Source organism: Schistocerca americana, chromosome 3 (genome assembly GCF_021461395.2).
Source record: "Schistocerca americana isolate TAMUIC-IGC-003095 chromosome 3, iqSchAmer2.1, whole genome shotgun sequence".
Classification (NCBI taxonomy): domain Eukaryota; kingdom Metazoa; phylum Arthropoda; class Insecta; order Orthoptera; family Acrididae; genus Schistocerca; species Schistocerca americana.
In genome coordinates, this window is record NC_060121.1 from 644114817 (window position 1) to 644130192 (window position 15376).

Below are 15376 nucleotides of genomic sequence, written 5' to 3' on the forward strand. Positions count from 1 at the left end.
GGCTGTCAGTTACACTCGAACACATAACTTTATTTAGTTGCCCAAACATTACAGCGTAAATTTCCGAGCTGAACTATCGACTGAATATATCACACAATCTTATGGCTTAAGGGCATAACCTCTTTAATTTTTAAAACAGCTGAAAGCCCATGATTTAGAACACAACCACAATAAATTTTCGAAAGACAGAAATTGCAAGGTTTCATCCTTAAATAATATTTCAAAGGCTGAAAGCCCAAACAATCTAAGACTTGACAAGTCAGAAACTTTACTTTTAAAACGGCTGAGGGCCCATGATTCAAAGCACAACTACAATAAATTTTTAAAAGGCTGAAAGCCCAAGGCCTTATCCTTATTTTTTTTTTAATGAGGCTGAAGGCCCAAAAAATGTAATATTTAACAAGTAAGGAATTTAAATTTTAAGACGGCTGAGGGCCCATGATTCAAAAACACAACTACAACGAATTTTCAAAAGGCAGAAGGTCCAAAGCTTTATCCAAAAAATTATTTTAAATGAGGCTGAAGGACCAAACAATGCAAGACTTGGAAAATAGGAACTTTCAATTTCAAAACGGCTGAAGGCCCATTATTTATACCGAACTAAAAAGCGTACAAATTCAAACCATCGCGTATGAGCCATTAAAATACACACTCAAACACCAATAAGAAAAGGTAGTACAGTCAGCGGCGCTCAGAAGTTTCCGGGGGTCGGTCTGCACTTGAAATATTAACGTTCGCTTAGTGGAGACAGGTAGACGGCCCAACTATGTCCGATCCGCCGGCAACCCAACCAAGAGACTTAGCGACAAGACGACTTGCTTTCCACCTGACCAGTACACAAGGAACTCCAAAGCCACAACGTAAAAGGAGTAGCCGCCCACAACCAAGTATGCATAAGCTGTCAAACTACACACACGTGATGGACAGCGACAACACGGTGAGGAAAGGACCCTGCCTGAATTTTACGTCAGCGGCCAGGGCTGTTGCACCTGGACTTCAAATACACAAAATACAGTTAAACTCCACTGGATGGGGGCCAAACTTTCGCCAATTCAAACACTCGCTGTTACTCACGGGAATACTCCCAACAGCTAATCATGAAAACCAACGGCATAATGTGAACAAACTGGCTTCGGTAATTAAATCACCACTCAACTTTGACGTCCTGGGTCGGTGAGCCATGAACCTCGTAGCTATCGGAACAGCTCCCACACACTCTGACTCTGCATAGATACCGCCAGCGGGCCCGGCCCGCTCACTGGGCCGCACGGAGATTTCCTGGCCGACCCACACCAACCAGCCGACTGCCGCACACCGGCTAGCCGGAAACTATAAGCACCAGACCAAAGATAGTACAAGGTGCGAGTATCGATACACACCGCTGCTGCCACATGTAGAAAGAGGAAGAACCACGGCATAACCGCAATAACAGGGGGAAATCAAACGCAGAGTAACAGTCAAGGTTTAAACCAACGCATAAGCTGGGGCCAGCACGGCTCAAGTACCCTAGTGAATGTTGTAAACTTTACTCGTGATTTTTGAAATGTAATGATGATCATAATTCCCACTATACTGTGTTCCCCTCATATTTTAGTGTTTCTCATGGGGACGAAACGATGTTAAAAAACACGCAACACTACAATATATACAACTTCTGTACAGCAGTCGGCCTGGAAAACGCATATGAAAGTAAGTTCTTTTCTTACCTCTCATGGAAGTGTAGAGCAACAAAAAGTAATAGTCAGTTAAACATTACCATAGTTACGTTTCTGTGAACTGTTGCAGCAGTTTGTCCCCGCAATTGTTTACAGTTTCAAATAAATCTAATATGCACGTGGACGCACAAAGGCAACGAAAAAGATTTCATCAGCATAGGGTCCGTTTCCAAAAGAGCGAACAATTAAGCAGCTGGACGACTATGTCTGTTATTCTGTTTCTTCGGATGCACCCAACAATGGATGCATTAAAACCTTTCCATTGGTGCTACGTTATTTATTCTCGTTCAGAAGGTGTAGTTGCAAAACTTCTCTGATTTTATAGCATTAATACTGAAACGTCTGACTCAATTGCACCAGGAATCAATATGAGCTTACCAAAGCATCTTTACCGCTGAAGAAATCAGCAGCTTTTCTGCTGACAACGCATCTGATAATTCTGGAAAGAATGAAAGTGTTACAGGCCTATGTCGAACCACGCAAGGAAAATCGAAACTTGGTTGCAGCGGTATGTGGCTGTCATCTGTTGAATAACGCTGCAGAGCAGGCATCACATGCTCTTCGCATTGAGGTAGAATCCATTGTTTTGAAGATATAATGAATTCCATCGGTCTACTGAAAGAGTCAGTGAACTATAGGAATATTTTCCTTGGATGAACATTGAATGGCAGGAGATTAAAAAAAATACCAACAAGCTGGCTATCTCTCACTCCAACCGCAGAGCGAATAGTGAAAAAATTTGAACCAATGAATGGTACTTTCTCTCACAGGAGTACAATCCAAATATACTCCGACTTTTTCGAAGATGATTTATCTTTAGCGTGTCTGGGCTTTGTATTGTCAAAAATGGCTCTGAGCACTATGGGACTTAACTACTGTGGTCATCAGTCCCCTAGAACTTAGAACTACTTAAACCTAACTAACCTAAGGACATCACACACATCCATGCCCGAGGCAGGATTCGAACCTGCGACCGTAGCAGTCGCGCGGTTCCGGACTACGCGCCTAGAACCGCTAGACCACCGCGGCCGGCTTTGTATTGTCCTTACTATTATTAATACGAACTTGTTAGTTGTGTGTCTGTGTATTGGCGTGTACTACTGTACAGTTAATTTAGAGGTCGGGTAATCGCATCCAAAGTCGCATATGGTGAATAAAATCTTCCGTACTGTCTGTTAAAATAATTTTATTAAATAGTCACGACCGGTTTTGCATCAGTGGAGATGCATCTTCATGTGAAAAATTTGTTTATTTTTATTTTTTGTGACTGTTTTTAAAAGGTATTTTAGCAGATAGTGCGGTAGGTTTTATTCAACATACTGAATAGTTAACTATGGGGCCGCGTAATTGTGATAATTAAACTTTATACGGAAAGGCTATCTAGTACAGAATTATCTCGAATAATTATGTTGTAAGTGCTGTATACGTTTGTAAGTCCTATCCACACACTTATACAGTACGATCAGAAAGTCGTAATCGCTTGATCGAAACTGATACTTTTGATTTCTCCACAAAATAAATTTCAGAATGTCATTGTAAATTCCTATCGTGACTGTTAAAGCAGTAAACTATATATAAGCAAAGTAACCTTACGGAGGTTAAAGTCAACTGCATAGCTTCAATCATTCACTACACACTAATAATTACGCATTCATTGGCAAACTTTGATCTCCAAGAGAATCATCAGTCCGTCTGAATAAGTAATCTGATCGTCGCACTTAAGCAATCAGATCGTCGCGCTTTCGTATACGCAAACCGACAATCGCTTACTTGCGGTAGACCAATTAGCTTACTTCTCTTCTCTGAAACTTTGTAATTCCTGTAATGTTCTATTATTTCTTTTCTTTTATGATAAGTATTCACATGGCGTGCATGAAACTGCGGGGATCGTCGTAGTGCAATGACGAACTGCTATATAGGCATTTGGCTGCAGGAGTCGAGTGAACGGGAAACTTTTACAAACTTTCGAACTGAACATTTAACTTCAGACCGCGTGATTATTTACAGTCTCTTGAGCCTAACCAAAGCATACACACCCCTGTTTTTACCTTAAAATCACAGTATCTAATACAATCGAGTGATATGGATAAAATGATTATTTTCAAGAACCTTTTTTGCTTGAATCTCGTTTCGGTCTTTGTTTAATGAACCGTGAACAGCGTACCCTTGACTTCAAGTTGATTATGTCTTAGCAATTCCATTAATTAGTAATTCTTTCCAAATGACAGCCAACAATGCGTTTAAATCTCGGGAAATTCAGTACATGTCTATTACAAAGTTTCACACAATAATGATTAATATTTAACCGCTAAATACATGTATTAAATTTAATGCAAAACAATAATTATCCTGTCCGAGAATTCATCGTGTTCATAAGCGTATATCTCATGGTATTATCTCTGACTGTTGAGATGCATTGCACTTTCATCTGTCCATCGCATTCGCTCATTGGTTCTATGAGCTCCAACCCGTCACTTGTTCATTTACTTCCCTGCATTTCAACATAAGAACGTACAATTCGTAAACATTCATAATATTTGTAAAATAATCGTACAGGATAAAGTACAGTTTTACAATGAAAATTGGTGTTATTCTGCTTATAACGGACTTACTTGACTTCATGATCCACTATAGACCTTAAACTTCCGGGCAGATTAAAACTGTGTGCTGGATCGACACTCGAACTCAGGACCTTTGCCTTTCGCGGGTAAGTGCTCTGCCATCTGAGCTACCCAAGCACGACTCACGACCCGTTCTCACAGTTTTAATTCCGCCAGTACCTCGTCTCCTACCTTCCACACTTCACAGAAGCTCTCCTGCGAATCTTGCAGAACTAGTACTCCTGGAAGAAAGGATATGGCGGAGACATGGATTAACCACAGCCTGGGGTATGTTTCCAGAATGAGATTTCCACTCAAACTCGGGACCTTTGCCTCGAGTCTCGGTCCGGCACACAGTTTTAATCTGCCGGGAAGTTTCATATCAGCGCACACTCCACTGCAGAGTGAAAATCTCATTCTGACACTATAGACCTCTTTGAAACAAAGAAAGGAAGATCAGTTTTATGGCTCTGTGGCGACGTCGGTCATCTTGAAGTCAGTAAATGATGATCGTGTCAAAACATTCAAAAGAGAAGCGGCCGATTGTTGCGGCGTGATAAACCCTACCTTGTCAAACGATCTGAGTTTGAAGAGAGCGGGTACAAAGTTTCCAAATCATTTTTATTAACAGCGAAACAAATCTGAATTTCAGAATTAATGGAAGTGACTTCTTGATAAGAACGTCGTGTAGACGAGGTTTTGATGATCGAAGCATGTGTGCAATTAAATACCTTCCTGAAGGAACAAGAGGAGAGGACATTTTTAGCTGAAATCTGATGACAATTAGATGAAATTTTTTCGTCCTCAAAACTTTGAAAACCTATTCAATGTTGTCTGTTTCGTATTTTCTGTACCTCACTCCACTGCTGCTGCAGAAAGAATTTTCAGCCTCGTGAGGAGCACTGGATGTACCTGCGTCGCAGCAGGTGTATCGGAGATACTCAGGCGGAGAAGGACCGGCCGGTAGCGTAGTGGCCGCAGAGAGATACGTGAGTGGCGTTCTCTAGGAGAGTGGGCGTTTTTTGCAGCGAGATAGGCGCGGTGCGGCGCGACAGATTAGGGGGGCAGACAGTGGGAACAGCGGGCGGGCCGCCGTTATCCGGGGCGCTCCACGGCTGGCGCCTCTGCTCTCCTCTCCCAGCATCCCCCACCCCCTCCCCCTCCCCCTCCCCCAACCCCTCAAGCCGCTGTTCGCCACAGCATGTCGCCGTTCCGGTCCGAGGCGTGGCGCTGCGGCCGGCGCGAAGTGGACCAGGTCGCGGATTACGGAGACACCGCCGCACCGCCTCCATGGCCCCTCGTGGGAATGCGCACCGCTCAAATCTCTCTCTTCTCTCTCTCTCTCTCTCTCTCTCTCTCTCTCTCTCTCTCTCTCGGGGAAGAGAGTCAGTCATGCGTTCTAACGGAAAGAATAGTACCGGAGGAGATGCATCTCCCAACACTACCGTTGTAAGTAGGCTGTTTAGGTTTTTATCTGGTAACGCCACGTAGCGCTCAATATGAAAATCACTGGCTGTGCTGTGTGCAGTCTGTGGTTGGTTGGCATTGTTGTAATTTGCTATTGTAGTGTTGGGCAGTTGGCTGTTAACAGCGCGTAGCGTTGCGCAGTTGGAGGTGAGCCGCCAGCAGTGGTGGATGTGGGGAGAGAGATGGCGGAGTTTTGAGAGCGGATGATATGGACGTGTGTCCATCAGAGACAGTAAATTTGTAAGACTGGATGTCATGAACTGCTATATATATTATGATTTTTGAACACTATGAAGGTATATACATTGTTTGTTCTCTATCAAAATCTTTCATTTGCTAACTATGCTTATCAGTAGTTAGTGTCTTCAGTAGATAGAATCTTTTATTTAGCTGGCAGTATTGGCGCTCGCTGTATTGCAGTAGTTTGAGTAACGAAGATTTTGTGAGGTAAGTGATTCATGAAAGGTATAGGTTACTGTTAGCCAGGGCCATTCTTTTGTAGGGATTATTAAAAGTCAGATTGCGTTGCGCTAAAAATAAACTGTGCAACGCTACGCGCTGTTAACAGCCAACTGCCCAACACTACAATAGCAAATTACAACAATGCCAACCAGCCACAGACTGCACACAGCACAGCCAGTGATTTTCATATTGAGCGCTACGTGGCGTTACCAGCATAAAAACCTGAACAGCCTACTTACCCCGTTTTCCACAACGTGATTCGTCACGTAAGGCGAATTTTCCTTCTCGACACGAGATACCCATTTCTGTGCTGTCCTCTCGGCAAATGCATCCCTGCCGTACACACCACAAATGCTGATCTTCGAGTCTGCAGCACTATATCTTCGATTAATATCAAACAGTAAAATGCATCGGGTGTTCTGCTTGTCATACTATACTTATCGTACTGAAAATGACCAAAACGAGCATTTAAGGGGAGTTGGAACGCCCTATCCCGACAATGTTAAATTTAGTGACTTGGATTCCCTGTATTTCAGGAACCACTGTAGCCATTGACATGAAACTTTTACAGGACATTAAACTGTGTGTTCTGAGTCTGCTGAACTACAATAACTGCATTTCAGCCACTGCTGTCGGAAATAAAAATTTTTAACTACACGGTTAAAATTTTGTGTACTTTTTTGTATGTTATCCTAAATATTTTAAATTATACATAACATTATGTTCTTTTAGTTCAGTAGACTCAGGATGTGCATGTTATTACTCCCTGAAAATTTGAATACTATTCTCGGAGTGCTTCCTGAGATTTAGGGAAAATGCAACAGAAAATGTAAATTTTTCAGGAATGGCTTCTAAAGTTTCAAAAGACACTCACTTAATATATGCTTAATTTTTTATTTTTAGTCACTCAGAAGCAACCTGCACAATACTGTATATCATCCTCATGATCGTTTTTCGTCTTCTCTTCTTTCTGGACTCCTTAGTGGCCAACTGTGCTGCATACCCTGCTTTATCAATGCGAACCTTGTCCATCCGTTCAAATTCTCTGGAGTTTCCTCCAGGATTAATTCTCACATGCTGTACACTTTCACCCTACGAATGTTGCCATCATTAAAGGTAACAACAGCATCACTGACCCCTCCACGTTAGAGTCTCCATTCCAACAAAAACATTATTTGGTAAGCGAGTCCATATAAGATTATTAAACGACTCATTGGGATTCTGAGTCTACTCATGCAGAAACTTCTTCAGTAATTCAGGCTCTGCCAGGTCTCTGTAAACAGGTTTTATGATATCCATGACTGCTGCTGGAATGGAATGTTTGTGGCTGTTCATACAGCCATAAACTATTTGAGCACTGGGCATTGCAGTAATTGCACCATGAATCAGGTCCAGGAGCGAAAGGTGGTGTACTGGTTTTTCATCAGTTGACAGTCTGTGGAAGAAGGTAGCCCATACCGCCTGCTTCAATTTCAACAAATCCTCAGTATTATTTCTGATGGCCATCCCATAATACTGCTGTAGTTCATCAACCATTTTGTCTGTCAGCCTGCCTCTTATGGTTTTACCATCAGAATGTTTCTTGTCTCGCAAACTTTGTTTCAACTTCCTCAGCCTAGCGCCTATTCTCTTCTGAACATGGGCAACACATTCCAGTTTTGTGATAATCTACTCACCATAAGGCTGAGCAGCTACTACACTGTTCTATGCTTTTGAGTCTACATCACCAAAGCACTTAGTGTGACACACTCCACTTTCTTTCACAGATCGATTAAAAATTTCAATAGCTGCAGAGCCCTCCATACCACAAATTGTTCCTTCATAATTTCTGTCACAGATATGCCCTCCTTCATTGCCTGATTTACACTTATAACAATGTTTGGTTAAAATCTGGAAATCTATTACCTCTCCAGTATCCACACCGGTCATCGCAGCAACAGAATTCTTAGAACAGTAGCCGCGCTTCTGCCAAGTGCCATCAAAAGCTACTGGTATGTCAGACATACCATCATTTATTTCAGCAGCTTCGTTTGCAGCACCGTTCATTGACTCACATGCAACAGATTCCACAGCAGCTCCAATAAATTCTGCATACTTGTCGATTTTACGAGGTTGGCGTGGTATAGTGCTCAGAGCCATTTGAATCATTTTGATTCTTGCAGAGTGTTCGTTCTCAGACGTTTCATGTCGTTTCACGCTGTCCGATGGAACATAAAACGTGATTCTTCTGAAAAGGCTAACCATCGCCACTCAGTGGGAGACTGGTTGCGGTAATGGCGTGCAAATTCTAGACTCCGTCACTGATGAGCAGCAGTCAACACGGGTGCACGAACCGGGCATCTGCTGCAGAAGCCCGTACTCAGTCACGTTCGCTGAACAGACGTTGAGGACACAGTGTTGGTAGCCCCCTGGTTCATCTGGATGGTCTGTTGCTCAATATTTGCACGTCTATTCGTCCGTTCACGTCTCCGCAGCCGTCGTTCACCTCTGTCATTTATGACCCGTGGTGTACCACAGTTGCCCCGGCGCAGGTTTTGGATAGTGCCATTTTGCCAAGCACGGTATACTTTAATCACGGCGGCACGTGAACAGTTTACAAACTCAGCCGTTTCGGAAATGATTCCACCCTTGGCCTGAAAGCCAGTGATCATGCCCTTTTGGACGTCAGATAAATCGTTCCGTTTCCACATTACGACAACGGCTGAACAGTTTTCCATGTATGCCCTCTCCCTCCTCAACACGCTTTATATACTCTCCACTGCTGATGCTGCTAACTGCCGTCAGTGAGTGCTTATTGCACGTTGACGTCGTACATAGGCGATGGTTACATTAATGTGACTGGACTGTGATTCAATGGATTTCACCATTTGCGGCCCATAATGTCGGCAGAACTCATTCCTCTCTGCTCTGCTTACATTGTTTCCTTGCCGCGTTCCGTGCCCACGATGGTACGAGACGCCATGAATCTCGCAGTGGGTAGTGATCACAACGTTTTGGGTCATCAGAGTAAGTTCCCACCGCAGCTGAGACGAACAAACTTTGGAAATCCAGGAAGCACTACCATATTAATTCAGACTCTTTCCATATTAATGCAAAGACGCGTGCACATACTTCATGTTCGCAGTTTGTCAGCGCAGTTTGAAAATTCGGCTATTCATCGGAAGGCTGAAGAGGGCGCGGTAGTCTTGCAACCAACACGTTGCCTATGGCGCAGGACAGGGCTCCAGTGACATCACAGCTAATCCGCAAGCAACCTCACTGTGGCCTAGGGTACTCCTGTTACCAATAACTGAACGCCCCCCCCCCTTCTTTTCCCTGTTCCACTCGCAAATGGCTCGTGGGAATGATGATTGTTGGTAATCCTCTCTATTAGTTTTAATTTCTCTAATTTTCTCGTTGTCGTCATTTCGTGATACGTATGAGGGAGGTTGTAATATGTTGTCGGACTTTTTCCCGAAAGTACTCTCGAAATTTTGATAGTAAACATCTCCGTGATGCACAACGCCTCTTTCGTAACGTCTGCCCCCTGGAGTTTGTTGGGCATCCCTGTAACGCTCTCGGGCGGACTAAACGATCCCATGGCGAAATGCGCCGCTCTTCGTTGTCGTCTCTATCTGTTCCACCAATCCTACCCGGATCCCATATAGATGAACAATACTCAAAAATCGGTCGAACAAGCGCCTTTTATGCCATTTCAATCGTGGTTGAGTTACATTCCCTGAAGATTCTTCCTATGAATCTTAGTTTGGTATCTGCTTTTCGAATATTTGCTTCGTGGTCGTCTGGATAGCTAATTCAATATACATACATCAAAAGAAGTTTTGAACTACCCCGGTTCCCAGAACTCTTGAAGACAGACGTTGACTATGGATTTTGTATCACAGACACAGTCCCTTTGACTATTCAGAGATGCCACTAAACCCGCCCAAAGATGTAAACAACCCTATATGAGCAGCTCCTATTAGGCGGAGGTGGTTCAAATGTGTGTGAAATCTTATGGGACTTAATTGCTAAGGTCATCAGTCCCTAAGCTTACACAATACTTAACCTAAATCACCCTAAGGACAAACACACCCATGACCGAGGGAGGACTCGAACCTCCGCTGGGACCAGCCGCACACCAGTGACTGCAGAGCCTCAGACCGCTCGGCTAATCCCGCGCGGCTCAGTTCTAGTAATTCCACCTGGAAGGAGGAACACGGCTCATGTTGTCTGTAGTTCAACCATGCCTAGACGGGCGGAAATGATGTTAATGTTGATATCTATTCCAATTTTCTGTACAGATTCCGGAACTCTAGGAACCGAGGTGATGCAAAACTTTTTTTAATGTGTATGTTCTGCGGTAGACGCTATTTCCAGCAATTTCTCATCAACAGCGAAGTTGTGAGAAGTGAATTCCTTTTTGGTGTGTATGCGCCCTGTGTTACAATTATTTACGTTAAGGGTTACCTGCCAGAGCCTGCACTATTCATCCACCACCTGCAGGTCAATATGCAAATAGACGCCGACTTCCGGCGTTGCTACTTTCTTATAGGCAATCGTATCATCAGCGAACAGTCCTAAAGAGCTTCGAACGCTTTCTACTAGATCATTTATACACACTGTAAACAGTAACGGTCCTATCACACTTTCTTGGGGTACTCCGGAAATTATCTTTACATCTGTAGATTTTGTTCCGTTAAAACCAACGTGCTAAGTTCTATCTGCAAGGAAGTCTTGAAACCAGTCACAAATCTGCTCCAGTACTCAATAAGCTTGCATATTTTTTTTCACTAGACGGCAGCTTGGGAGAACACGACATCAAGAGCCGTTGTTTACTGAGCTATGCATCTCACGGACGACTGGAGCCAGCTGAGTTTCACAACATATCTGTTTGCGGAATTCATGTTGATTTTTGTAGAGGAGATTTTCGTTCTCCAAAATCGCCGTAATTTGAAAGGACGGCAGCAGCAATCACACGTCGGTTACCACGTGACAACGGGCAAAGAGCACTCGGCCGGAATCTCGTGGAGATTTAACCACTTCGCGCGACTGTAAGATGGATTTTATCATTATGTTGCACCGTGAGACCAAGCATTCGCACAATGCCTTTATTTGTTCGAAACGCTAGGAAATGGCGATAAAGTTAAGTCTGTGCCGGAAGATGGATCCACTCTTCCTTGTGAGATCAGCGTCGGTCGTAGCCGCACCCCCCTTCCCCCCGTAAATCGTGACAATCTGAATGAAAGGCCGGTGCGGATTTTTGTAGGCCCTGGGCCCGACTTTTCGCACGGACGGCGGCCCGACCGATCAAAAGCGCTGCCGCCCCGGGATAGGTCTCGCTACGATGGACAGAAAACAATGGCCGCTTGTTGGTGCGCAGCGTGCACACGGACGGAGGGGGAGGCCGTCAAAAGAAAGCTGCGATTAAAAAACGCCCGCCGGCGACACTGAGCCCGCCAGATATCTGCGCGAGCTGTCCGAAGGGGGCAGCCGGGTTGTTGCCCCAACACGGCCTTTCACATGGCCACCCGCCCTCGCGACAATGGCGAGCACTAGCTGTTCGCCCTAGCACCTTACGCTGACGTAACTACCAGAATGGGTTCTCGGCAATTTATTCACATGCAAACGGTGGTCGTACTGCACATTTACAAGAGGACATGAGGTATACACACACACACACACACACACACACACACACATTGAAACACGTATGTAACATAGCAGCGATGGTGAGGCACGTTAAAATCCTTGACCAGAGAGCCTATTATCGTGGTTAGTCTGCGCTTGACCGCGCGAGTGTTGCGAGCAGTACGCGAGTTGCAGTAGGCCAGTACTCTGTCAGTAGTCGTTGCGAGCAGTAGCTCTGTTCAGTTGCGTCCAGCAGTACGCTAGTAGTAGTCGTCATGCAGTACAGTAGTAGTCGTCGTGGAGTTCGCTAGTAGTCGTCATGTAGAGCAGTACGCTAGTAGTCGTCATGCAGAGCACTCTGTCAGTAGTAGCAACCCAGTGCGGTTGTGTGATGTAGTCTGTCGGCAATACTGGTCAAGATGCTGAATGAGGTATATTGTTAATTAACGTAATCATCAGATAATGTAAAGTTTATTTATTGTAATTAATTTCCAACAAGTGCCCCAATAATAATTTTGATTTCAAAAGCAATTTTACAAAAAAAAAAAATTTTATTTAATTGAACTAACGATTTCGTTCCACTTCCCTTAAAGAAAAGTTTCAGTTAAATTACAAAAAAAAAAATATTATTATTTGCAATGCAGTTCCTCCAAGCCGTGCGCAAGAATAAGAGCAGAAATTTGACTAGCAGTTACAATGAGGTAAGAATTTAATTCTGATTTTTGCACAGGGCCAAAGACCGATATCTCGGTTTAGTTGAATTATCATTATCACTGAGACTTTCTTATCACTGAATAGACTTTAATTTTTTTTTGTGTGAAGAACTTATATTTGAGTCAGATCGCGATTCTCAATTTTATTGTCATCAAATTTAATTGCTAGGGAGGTTACACTTGGCTCCCATTCATTTATTATTTCTGTCTTTAAAATTTCGGTGGAGAGGTTACACTTAGCGCAATGTCCATTTCTATTAAGTATTGTCATTTCATTTAAAATTTTTGTGGGGAGGTTACAACATATATATATATATATATATATATATATATATATATATATATATATATATATATATATATATATATCACTTAACTATGCCACCTCAGATATCTCTGGAACAACAATATATGTTCAAAAACGGCTTTCACCAGCGTGAAACTACGGTAGGGGCCTAGGAAACCAAATACTATGCAAATTTTTAAAACGTAAACAAATTTTCACACAACCTTGTGTATTTTTAAATGGATACCCCCTATTATGCAATCACTAGCATGAAAAATCACAAACATAATGGCGTTGGTTGCATCGCAATATGTCAATTGCATCCCGAGAAATTGCGAAGCTGACGCTTGAAATAAATGAAGCGCACGTCCTCAGACTCAAGCGTACACCTCACGCTGCCTGTATCGGGGGCTCAAAGAGTGGGAAGGTATGCACGATCCACAAAAATAAACAAGTAACACGTCCAATGCAAAGTTACGTTTTTCAAATTGTAAATGTATCTTTATTCTAGCGAAATGACAACTAGAGCTACAATTAGAGATAACACACTTCACTTTGCTAAACACATTCACTAGTGCCCTGTCGCTCACAGAAACTGTATTGTGCTTTACATCCAGCATAGAAAATACACCCACGTGTTGAGCAATGAAACTGTGTCGCATGAACATATGTTCCAGGTACCCTCCGTTTGCATCAACACACGTTTGCAGACGGGCAACGAGAGAGTGTTGCACAGACTGTACGGTTTCTACACATATTGCCGCATACGCCGCAGTAATACGATGTTGCATATCCTCTACTGTCGCTGGGGGATCTTGATACTCTCTGTCTCTCACTGCGCCCCAGAGAAAGAAGTCTAATGGCGTCAAGTCGGGGAACCGTGCTGGCCATCAAACAGTAACTCCCCGCCCCATCCACCAATTTGGAAATGTCATATTTAGAACGTCTCTGGCAACTTTTGCATTGTGTGCGGGACATCTATCATTTTGGAACCACACTAATAGACGAGTTTCCAATCCTAGATCCTCCATGAGGAGCGCTAGTGTGTGTTGAAGAAATGATGCATATCGCTGTCCATTCAGTGTTCCACGGTAAAAATAGGGACCTACAATACAGTTAGCAATGATACCGCAGCAAACACTGACTCTCCACTGTCGTTGATGAGCAACTTGGAGAATCCAGTGCGGATTTTGCACGCACCAGTAGTGCATGTTCCGCAGATTCACATTACCATGATTTGTAAATGAAGCCTCGTCCGTAAACAACGTATTGCGTGGGAATACTGGATTACCTTGCAACTGCTGAAGTGCTAAACGACAGAATGCAATGCGGGATTCAAAGTCATTCCTGTATAGTTCTTGGTGCAGTGAGATATGGAACGGATGAAACCGATGCCGATGCAAGATTCTGCACACATACACTACTGTGACTTATTCCTATAACTCGCGCAATTTCTCGTACACCCACCTGAGGATTGTGCGCTACAGCAACCAGAACAGCAATTTCGTTTCCATTGCCAGTCGCTGGGCCGGCCGCGGTGGTCTAGCTGTTCTGGCGCTGCAGTCCGGAACCGCGAGACTGCTACGGCCGCAGGTTCGAATCCTGCCTCGGGCGTGGGTGTGTGTGATGTCCTTAGGTTAGTTAGGTTTAAGTAGTTCTAAGTTCTAGGGGACTTATGACCTAAGATGTTGAGTCCCATAGTGCTCAGAGCCATTTGAACCATTTGCCAGTCGCTGGCGTTTTACGTCGACGTTTTGTGGGAGCCCAGCTTCCTGTTTCCGTGAGTGTCTTGCAGATGTTGCCAATGGTTAGACTTGACGGACACCGCCAATCTGGGCAGCGTTCAGCATACAGTGTCACAGCTGCGGTTGCATTTCTGTGACATTCGCCATAAATTAAAATGATATCTAGTTTATCTTCATTACGGAAGGCCGGCATATCGACCATATGATGGCAAATGTAACAAGCCACAAGAAAACAGGTTTTAATCTGGCAACGTATGTGAATTACGTTAGAGTATGAGAGCAGTTCAGCAGACCAGATTAGGAGGCACTTGTACACTGAAGGAAGAGCGCGCCGTGGTGATATTGATATGTTTAGACGGCGGGGGTGACCGAGCGGTTATACGCGCTGCAGTCTGCGACCGCTACGGTCGCAGGTTCGAATCCTGCCTCGGGGATGGATGTGTGTGATGTCCTTAGGTTAGTCAGGTTTAAGTAGTTCTAAGTTCTAGGGGACTGATGACCTCAGAAGTTAAGACCCATAGTGCTCAGAGCCATTGGTATGTTTACAGCAGTATACAGGCGCCACTGCAGGCAACCCCTGCTTTGAGCACAGTACTACATGCGACGCATTACGTCAGAAACTGTGACGCCGTTGCTATCCTTCAGAAGTCACGTATTTCTGAACTTACGAGATTTAGAAACGTTAAGCCAAGTGTGTTACCACTAATTGTACCTCTAGTTGTCATTTCGCAACAATGAACATTATGTGCAGGAAATCCATCATACTGATACTGCATTA